The following is an 8,147-nucleotide window of genomic DNA, read 5'->3' as shown; positions in this document are numbered from 1 at the left end:
GTCACAGTAACATACAGTTAGACAATGAATTTTAGTAAGTATATTGAAAAAAAGATTTAAATCCTGGTTATGTAACTGATGTAATATTCTGGAAGACGAATATAATTACAAGAAGAAAGAAACCAACAAACCAATGGCAAATCTATTGAGCTAAAGTTTCATTGAAAGAAAAGAGCATAAAAGTGCCAACTCTGCTCAGTACATATATCTAATATAATTACGCAATATTTTGATATATTAAATTATGAGATGTAAAGCATATTGAAATGGTGCCAGAAAACTAATTCCACCTGGTGAATTACAGCAGAGAGATAAAAGACTAAACGATTCACTTGAAGTATGCTAGGCATATAACAAAACACCAAATGCAATTCACAGCAAAACTGAGACATTTTTCTTCAAAAACAGTTCTTCATTGAAATGAGATCTGATGAATGTCTGCTAGATAAACTTTAATAAATCAGTTTATGAACTAAGCTAAGCAGGGTAAGTACTTATTATTTTGTTCTTATTACAAAAACTCAAATATAGTATTCTGTTTCCAGCCATCGGACTGTGACATGCTGGAATACCACCCTTCAAGAGTTTTAGTTAATCACATCACCATCAGTACATAATTTTTATCAATATCTAGATATCAAATTACTAAGTTACGATTCTGATATAAAGCAATGCAACAAAGTACACCGACAGATAGAAGTTCACACATTCATATACACTGTTTCTACAAACACACTTTCACTCATGAGGAAATGGTCAGCACAAGGCTATTCTAGAAGACACATGCCTAACATTATCTCATAACTACTACTACTACTACTACTACAATAACAAAAAACAGAACAATGGAACTGAGTCAAGAATCTTGTGGTGGTAAGGTGAATTTTCAATCACACAGCTGTGACTATGCTCTTATATACGCTCTTTGCTCTTTTACTTGTTTCAGTCATTTGACTGTGGCCATACCGGAGCACCGCCTTTAGTCGAGCAAATTGACCCCAGACTTATTCTTTGTAAGCCCAGTACTTATTCTATCAGTCTTTTTTACCGAACCGCTAAGTTACGGGGACTTAAACACACCAGCTTCGGTTGTCAAGCGATATTGGGGAGACAAACACAGACACACAAACACATACACACTCATACATACATATGTATATATATATATATATATATATATATATATGTACATATATACGACGGGCTTCTTTCAGTTTCCGTCTACCAAATCCACTCACAAGGCTTTGGTCGGCCCAAGACTATAGTAGAAGACATCTACCCAAAATGCCACGCTGTGGGACTGAACCCGGAACCATGTGGCTTGTAAGCAAGCTACTTACCACACAGCCACTCCTACACCTATATGTATATGTGTGTGCTTGAATGTGTGTGCATGTATGTGTGTGTGCAAGTGTGAGTGTGTTTGTGTGTGTGGGTATGTGGGTGAATTTTGCAATAATTTTGTATCCTTACAAATTTCTGTCTGATTCAGACCTGTTGCATTTGGTGCAATGCTTTACAAGTCAACACCACAATTTCTACTGCTAACTTCTCAAACATGAAGTGTCAGCGATTCCTGTATTTGGATCAACTTCAAAACTAGCGGCAACCCTTTGCCTTGACGTACAACAGTTTGACAGACTGGTAGCATTAACATCCGTATGCATTACAATGTGTTATGTAATCAAACCCTTTAACCACACAGCAATAAGGTTTCAGTGTCTTTACTTTTCAAATAAATTTCAAAGCAACACTTTCCATCTTCATACGATTAGCATCAATATTCATATATTCAATATCTACCCATATAACAGTTATTAACCAAAATAATCAAAATTATGCTTAAAATGTACATTATCTCATAACTACTACTACTACTACTACTACTACTACTACTACTACTACTACTGCTGCTGCTGCTGCAAACAGAAAGATGGTTACTTATTCATTAATGTATATCTATGTAAAATATGAATATCTTTATTCAAATCTCAGCTATAATTGTTTACGCTTTTCAATCACTTGAGGATTCTCAACGGAAATTTTTTTTTAGATAACCATTAATCATTACATTATTATTAAGTACTGTCTAGTAATTTCACTGCTAAATAATTGATTATATATATATATATAAATATATACATATATATATATATATGTATATATATATATATATATATATATATATATATATATATATATATATATATATATATACATGTATACATATATATATATATATATATATATATATACATATATATATATATGTGTGTGTATGCATGTATGTATATGTATTTAAGTATATAGGCACATATATACAACATACATGTTTATAGCTATTTCTATCAGTTTGTCTGTCTGTATTGTCTGTCTGTGCATATACACTATCACCATCATCATTGATTTAACACCCGCTTTTCCTTGCTTGCATGACCCAAAAGGAACTTATTGTAGCAGATATTCTGTGGCTGGATATACTCGTTATCGACAGCCCACAGTTGTTTCAAAACAAGGTAACACATCTCCACACCTGAACATATTCTTACAGAATATACGCAGACAAATGCACCTGCCAACCACCACCCCTTACCTTCCATGGATGCTAAAATATTGCTGCTCATTACCTAAGACGTATGTATGTTTTATTTCAAACAATCAAACATTCTAAAAATTAAGAGTCTGCTTCAGGGAGCATAGGACTTGAATATTACTAATATAAACAAATTTAACTGGGTAACAATTTCTTAAGAAATAATGTCCTACTGTCTATGGAATTTGAAACAGATACTTATCTTTTAATTCTATATATAATCTCACCAAGTCGAACTGCTGAACTCTACCGTTTTTTCCATTTTGTTTTCATTCTCTCCATTTTTTGGCCATTTATTCCTTTCTGTCGAAAAGAGTAGGCTTGAAACATAAAAGACTTTTCCATTTTTCCCGAGCATCAAACTAATACACCTGCTTGTTGTTCATACACCTGTCTTCGTCTTTTGTTTTTTTTTTCTATAAATTTGAACTATACATACATGCATATACATATGTGTGTGAGTGAGTGAGTGTGTGTGCGTGTGTGTGTGTGTGTGTGTGTGTGTGTGTGTGTGTGTGTGTGTGTGCATACAGATATAAATATCTCCATGGTAGAAGTTATATAAGTTGTGCATCAGTTTATGGAAATCATGGTGGAAAACACATTTCTAGAAATTTTCCATGTTTCCCATAAATTCATGCTTGCAGAATTTACAGCTAAATAACCTTATAAGTAGCAGACATTCTACTGTGAAGTGAGAATGGTATCTGTTTTATAGCTATCTTCTACATACATTAAGCTAACTAGAGTTAAATGACTTACCATTTGGTTTTCTTTTTTTTTATTCTTTATATTATGCATTTGTGAGCAATATTGTCTTTGTTACTAAGGTTCCGACAGGACACACATTAGTACATCTTATCTAGTATGGTTTCAGATGTTTCTCTCTCTGTCTCTGACTTCCCTTTTTCTCTCTCGCTCTCACGCACAGACATATAGAAATATAGGTGCAGGTATGGCTGCATGGATATAGCTTCAGGTATGGCTGTGTAGTAAGAAGCTGACTTCTCAACCACATAGTTCTGGGTTCAGTCCCACTGTGTGACACCTTTGGCAAGTGTCTTCCACTATAACCTTGAGCCAACCAAAGCCTTGTGAGTGGATTTAATAGATGGAAACTGAAAAAAAGCCCATTTTTTGTTGTTTGGAAAAAGTTCGTTTTCTATGTAGGTATGTACATATATGTATGTATATATGCATATATTTATATATTATTTATATTATATGATCGAACACCATGCATCCTTTTCCAAGTAAGTTTTATCTTAATAATTAAGATGCACACTCTTATTCTATCTCTTTTTTGTCTATCTATCTCCCGCTATTGTTCTTCTTCCTTTCTGTTTTTTCTCTCATACCCTTTCCATATTCTTCTCCTCCCCCCTTCACTTTCCCCCCTCTCTATCACTCTTCCTCCTTGACTCTCTCGTTGCACACATGGGAACAACGGCCATCCATCTATCTTTCTTCCAGTTCTTTCCTAAAAGACAAAACGTGCTTTTATCTGTCTCTTCTCAAAGCTCGTTTTTCCAGCGTTCACCACTTCACGTCGTCTTCGCTTAACAGCTCTCACCCTTTGTTTTTACTGTTTTGTTTTTACTGTGTGTTCTTGTTACCACTTTCACCCTTCGCTAAAAATCCCAAATTTTATATAATTTGCTTTGTAGGAAGGATTGTTTTAACAAAGTCGCGTCTTGTCCTTACCTTCGAAACATGGAGTAGATAAAATAAGGCACAACTGATGAAGGGAATGTTCTTTATGTTGCATGTCTTGTTTCTCTGTTTGTTTGGTTTTTCGTTGATTGAAAAAAATTCGTTTTCTATGGTTTTGTTTTCTGTTTTCGTTTCTCATTCTGTCTACGTTTTTTGATGTCCTGTACCCATATATGCATGTATATATACATATGTATGTAGGTATGTATATATATGTATGTATATATGCATATATTTATATATTATATATCTCACCCTTCCTTAATTCTTCTGTCACTCTGCCTCTACCTCTCTCTCTTCTCCCCTCACGTGACTGGTGTTCGGCCAAGCCTGATCTTTCTTTCTTGGTTTGGCCATTGTCCGTGCAACATCTATATTCCTCCCTGTGCCTGTGGAATCTTGTATCCCTGCCGTAAGGCTTTATTTTCACACACACCAGTTTAATTTAATTCGTACTTAGTCGAAAGACACCTGTTGTTATGGCCTGTTATTTATATTTGTGTAACATTCTCCGTTTTTTTCCGTCCTTCTTTTCGTATACATTCGCTCCTTTCTTCCAAGGAATCTAATGCTCTTAGTTTAGTTTTTCCTTGGGGCTGGCCAGATTGGAGTAATCTCGAGTAAAACCAGCCGAATATGGATGTATAAACGCCCTTGGGCAAGCAGCATTGCACGAGTACACACGCTCATACAAGCATTAGCAAAAATGTGAGCATACGCACACACGAGGTTAGGTGCACTCATGATTACAAAGTGAGTTATATATTTAGTAGGTGTTTAGAAGAATGGAGAGGTTTAAAGTAAATTTAAGTCATCCATACCTTCAAGTAAGATAAAATAAAATTACACTACTTTAACAGTTACTCAAAATTCATTCTCACTGCATTGTGCGAAAGTACATTTATATGCCTGTAGGCATCTCGATAATCTTTCAGAAATTCTAGTAAGTATCTTTTCTTGCTGGATTAAGTCTTTGTTTCTCTTTTTGTCTTCTGCAATTTTTGGATCTTCTATATATATGAAGAATTTTCCTCCATCTAGCTGTTTTTCTCCCTACAAAATGGAAAGGTGCATTACGGAACAGTCATTTTAATGAGATTTTTTATTTATCACCTGACGAAATGTGTCTGCACCACCAGATACTCGTGTACCAGTGTTTGTGGGTATCACAAGAGGAGTCGGTGCTAGATGTGTTGAAACAATTGTTGTGATTAATAATATATTCTCGTATATTCCATATTCTGTCTTTCATTTGTTATTTACCTTGTGATCACTCTGAAAGTGACCGTGCTCTACCAGTAAGCTACCAAATGTAAACCATTCGTTTTACTATCCATTATATATATATATATATACGCACACACACACACACACACACATATATATAGATATATATATGTACATATACATATGTATATATATTTAAACATAATAAATAATATTAGGGTAATAAGAATTATAGAAATTATTATTACCAGTGGCCTAGCACAAAAAAAATTAGTCAATAGATTATATATATTATTCACATAAAAATATTGTGTACATTAAAACACGTTAAGAGGCTTCCAAATAGGAAAGCCTTAGAGCAGTTTTAATGTACACGATGTTTTCATATGTGTGTATATATATATATAAAACAAATTTTGAAAATAGGATAAAATCTTAATAAGAAATTTTAATAAGAAATTATCATGTAGTTAGTGTGAAAAACCTCATAAGAGAAAAAGTCTGTAAATTTTTTCACTTCAAAATATTTATTTATATTATATAGAGGGCATTATTACACAGGGACTTTTAAAGCCATAACTACCAATATCTATATTTGGTAGTTATGACTTTAAAAGTCCCTCCTAGCGTGCAACATTTGTGTGTAATAATACCCTCTATATAATATAATATATATATATATATATTATATATATATATATGAAGAGGTACGCAAAAGTAACTGGAAACATTCTCTGTGGGGCAAGCCAGTCATAGCTTAGACTTCTACTGCTAGATGCCAATTTATGAAACCGTAAAACGGGCAGGCATCAGTTCGCCAACTGGCGGCATTTAGTGGAGTCATACTGTCATGTGGTGCATCATTGTTTTGCAGTGCTTCCCCACTGTTTGTTGATTTTTTGCTATGGCTGAAATGAAGGAAAAGCGTGCTTCTGTGAAATTCTGTTTTCTACAGGGGAAAATGGTGATCAAAACTGTTGCCATGCTTCAAACAGCTTACAAGAATGCTACCATGAGCAAAACATTTATATTTATGAATGCATTGTTGTGTGGTTAAGAAGTCAATTTCTCTTCATTCTTCTTAAGCAAATTACCCAAAATTCATTGTTTCCCCACCTCTTTCCCCCCTCTCTCTTAGTGACATACCACTTATCCACTGAACCATTTACATTTAATGTCTTTCGAAATTGTTGTCTTTGCTGCTCACCATTCCTTGAGATTGTCTCATTCCCAAACATCAAAACACTTCTCATTCTACTGTTACATGTAACAGTCACTTCTCTCTTCAGTTTTAGTGGCACATCATTCCTCATTAACCAATACAATTCCTGGAACTGCTTTCATGCACATCACATTCTAACCACTATTGCTGAGTTCAGTTTACCTTCTGCATGTCTCCTGAGTAACAAAATGTTTTAACACTTTCCACCTTATTACCATTTGCAAGATTCAGCATTCTCACTAACTGCAGCTTGTACAATACACACCTTATGCTTAAGATATCTGTGTTATTAGTCAATAAACCTCTCTCACTACTTTATAATATGCACATGCACATAAAAATTGTATTCAGGTAATATGATCAACATCAAGAGACAATTAGAACTAGTCATGACATTTTCACGAGATATAGAAATGGGGTACGGACAAGATACTCATATTTTGTCATATGGACAAAATACTCATACATGATAGTCAACCAAGGAAAGATTGTCAACCAAGCAGAGACCATGTACATCAACAGTTTGTCTATCTCCCCTTTCGCTAATGATCAGCACTACAAGTACATCAGAGTTGATGAGAATGCTTCATATGCTGGTGCTGTGACCAAAGCCAGAAAAATAAAGGTGCACTTCTGTAGACTCTGGAAAATATGGAACTCAGAGCTATCTGCATTTAACAAGACCATATCTCACAATGCTTTTACAGTACCAGTGCTAGTACCAACATCTGTATATTGCACTAGACTCTCGATGAGATATGCAACCTAGACATCAAAACCAGAAAGGTACTGACCACCACTGGTAACTTTCATATTAACACCGACACCAACAGGATTTATGTGAGATGTGATGGTGGTAGAGGCAGGTCAGTCAAAAAAGCCTTTGAATGTTGTATTGTATCACTCAGACAACACGCACTGAACAGTAAAGAAAGAAATGAGTAAATTCCATGCATACTCAAAAGTAGGAGCAACAACATCTTCAGAACTGGAGAATTACTGTGAAGGTATTCTAAGAATACAACTGTCACATATGACCCAAAGGAAGCTAGACTTGCTCTACCTAAACAGAAGCTTGGAGGAAAAGCAGGCACCATATCAACAAAATGCAATGAATAGGTACAAATCCCATAAGTTAGAGGACACCAACAGCATTGACAGGAAGGGCAGCCTCACCTAAACCTGTGATTGGATACATTACATCTCACCAAACAATCTCAGTGATTTGTGAGGGGTAAATGGGGAAACTCTCAAAGAGCACCTGGAAAAATTTCTATCTGAAATCCAGATGAACCCATATTGCAGCAAGAGGTACAAAAAAGAGTGGCTCTGTCCAATTCGCTTCTTCACGAAGAGCAGTACAGAAAGGAGAACGAAAAACACTGAAAGGGG

General features: G+C 34.9%; 1 long non-coding RNA gene across 1 annotated transcript in view; it reads left to right on the top strand.

Moving 5' to 3' along the window:
* The first annotated feature begins 425 nt into the window (after positions 1–425).
* Positions 426–8,147, top strand: part of LOC118766400 — a 20,796-nt gene continuing 13,074 nt past the window's right edge. Inside the window, exon 1 of the long non-coding RNA XR_005002337.1 lies at positions 426–436. This is a non-coding gene — a long non-coding RNA (uncharacterized LOC118766400). The remainder of the gene's footprint in view (positions 437–8,147) is intronic.

The sequence above is a fragment of the Octopus sinensis genome, linkage group LG15, assembly GCF_006345805.1.
Source record: "Octopus sinensis linkage group LG15, ASM634580v1, whole genome shotgun sequence".
In the NCBI taxonomy this organism is placed as follows: Eukaryota; Metazoa; Mollusca; class Cephalopoda; order Octopoda; family Octopodidae; genus Octopus; species Octopus sinensis.
Note: the sequence above shows the minus strand (reverse complement) of the source record. Positions and strands in the feature narration are given on the sequence as shown.